This window comes from Pocillopora verrucosa, unplaced genomic scaffold, assembly GCF_036669915.1.
Source record: "Pocillopora verrucosa isolate sample1 unplaced genomic scaffold, ASM3666991v2 scaffold_108, whole genome shotgun sequence".
NCBI lineage: Eukaryota > Metazoa > Cnidaria > Anthozoa > Scleractinia > Pocilloporidae > Pocillopora > Pocillopora verrucosa.
The window spans coordinates 13,936-16,250 of record NW_027078165.1 but is presented as its reverse complement, the minus strand read 5'-3'; the positions used below and the strand labels follow the sequence as shown (position 1 = coordinate 16,250).

Genomic DNA, 2,315 nt, shown 5'->3' with positions numbered 1-2,315 from the left:
GGCTTGCCTCGTCCCAGCCACGGGTTGCCTCGGTATAGCACTACCTCCGAGTGCGGCCCACTTCCCTCTGGGGGAAGACACATTCAATCCAAAACAAAGTCACGGTATAGCATTCTTTATGTTTACAGGAGCCCCGCCCGCCCTTAGAGGGGAAGAGGTGAAAGAGGGATGATAATTCAGACAACAGACAATGGCAGGAACGGCCGCTGGCCTACGTTTTCTGAAGTGCGCAAAGCCTACCACAAGGACCTAGGGGTAAGTGGTTTTTTCACGAGGGCAGACGCTGAAAAAGCCATACTTACCTGACGCGGGAGGTACTGTGATCAAGGAGGCAGTCCTCTCAAGGCGAGGCCCTTTCATTGCACTTCGACTGGGTTGACCCTTGCGATTACCCCAAATGTGGGTAACTCGAGCGTTAATTTCTGGTAGTGGGGACCTGCGTTCGCGCTCGTCCCGCAAAAGTCATCCAAACTATGTCTATATGGCCCTCTTACTGACTATCGAGGGTATTTTTGCTTTTGCAGTGGACGGGTAGACTGCAAAGAAAGCAAAGGACGCACAACTGGCCAAGGTGTTGGCACGTTTGGAGGGGAGAAGTGCATTGGAGAGACTGGAGGAAGGAAACAAGGTGAGTTTCGGGGCGGTGCGTAACTTTGCTGGCTGTTTTTGTTCAAGGCCTGTTCTGCTCTATGTGTGTAAGTCCTGTTCGTTTGTATTTGCAGGTTGTGCGTGCCGTGCCGTGCTGTGCTATGCGCGCGAAGGGAAAGGAAATGAAAGGAAACCAAACGGCCGATCGACCGAGCGAGCGAGCATAGAAGGGCATCGACTTGGACCGTGAGTACACTTTGAACCTTTTGAGCGGTTTTAGTGTCACTGGAGCCGCTTTTAGAAATGCTATTGCTATCGTTAGTGATCCGTTGTGCGAGCAAGCGACTGTCGGAGACTAGGTGGTGTATTTCAGTCTAAGCCATTTTTTTCAATGTGAACGAATGAGACGAGGGAAGGAAACAAATAAGCCAGAGTAGGTGTAAAAGTATCGAACCTTTTTCCCGATTCGTTTGCAGTCTGAATCCAACCATTGTCGACTTTCAGTGCCGTTTTTCGCGCGCCTCCTCTTGGAATGTGTGCGAGTGTTTTGCCACGTCACGATGGCTTAAAACTGCGTCTCAGAAAGTGTGCGTTTTTGTTCCTATTCATTTTTTCGTGCGTTATTTGGAATGATTTGATATCACAGAAGTTAGAACTTTGACATCATAAACTGTTCATCTCGCGCTGTGCTCACGTCGCTCGCCGGCGCGCTCTGTAAGAATAAGTCGATCGCACTAGAGTTTTCGCAATTAGCTGGCGATGTTTGACCAAAAAGGTGTTTTCACCCCCTAGCGTTTTTTGCATTTGATTTTGTTCCTCACTAACCTACGGCTCTCTATGTGAAGAATTTGTGGTAGTATGCGACGAGCTATTATGTATATTGAGCGAGTAAAAGCGTTTAGAGATGTTCGCAAGACGAAAAAAATTGAAGCCGTACAACACGGGGATAGTTCTCCCAGGCGGTGCACCAGGTCCAAAGTGTACCTATACACCCGACCGACACCATTGGGCTTAACTTCACACGGATGGGATCTGGACGAGAAACCGTGTAGCTACTCCTTCCACTAGGGGCGCTATGCACAGGCAAAAGGTATGTGTCATGTATGGTCGTAGACGAGGAAGGAAAGGGTGGTACCGAAAATTCTGCGTTGTTATACGCACGGCCAGATGGTAATAGATCAGGCTGTAAACGCGCTTTAGCCACACCAGACTGACGCTGCCTGAGGGTGTGCGAATTTGACACGAACAAGTTACTAACCAAGCCTAAGTTAGTTCGTTACAAATCTAACCCTAAGAAATGCGCAGAATACTCTAACCCTAATGAACCTGCTATTTGTATTACCCTAACCCTAAGGAAATCTTTACCCGCGTTGATACACACCGAAGTTCGAGTTTACCTAACCCTAATGTTATTTTCCTCAACCCAGTGTAACACATTGAGGCGCATCGATTTGAAGCACTATTCCCTAGGGAGGGAGGGAGGGGTCCCACGAGACATAACGTGTCCTAAAAACCTAGTATACAATGTTTTAGCTCCGTAGGTGCGTGTATCTGGCTTTAAAATCTTACAGTGAGGAGATACCAAACGGGTCAGCCTCTGGGACCGTCTGCGGGACTCGCAAGGGCTTGTGGGGGCGACCTGCTACTATCCACCATAAACCGTGGGAAGGATCCTCGAACCACCCCCCTCACCCAGGGCATGCTTCGGCATCGCTTCTCGGCCTTTT

General features: G+C 49.2%; 2 non-coding genes across 2 annotated transcripts in view; both read left to right on the top strand.

The window, feature by feature from the left end:
• The first annotated feature begins 294 nt into the window (after window positions 1-294).
• On the top strand, window positions 295-457 carry LOC136278499 (U1 spliceosomal RNA). The gene has a single exon (XR_010716363.1). It is a non-coding gene; the product is annotated as a U1 spliceosomal RNA (small nuclear RNA).
• A 1,840-nt stretch (window positions 458-2,297) lies between these two features.
• LOC136278509 (U2 spliceosomal RNA) overlaps window positions 2,298-2,315 on the top strand; it is a 188-nt gene continuing 170 nt past the window's right edge. The window contains exon 1 of the small nuclear RNA XR_010716368.1: window positions 2,298-2,315. This exon is cut by the window's right edge and continues 170 nt beyond it. This is a non-coding gene — a small nuclear RNA (U2 spliceosomal RNA).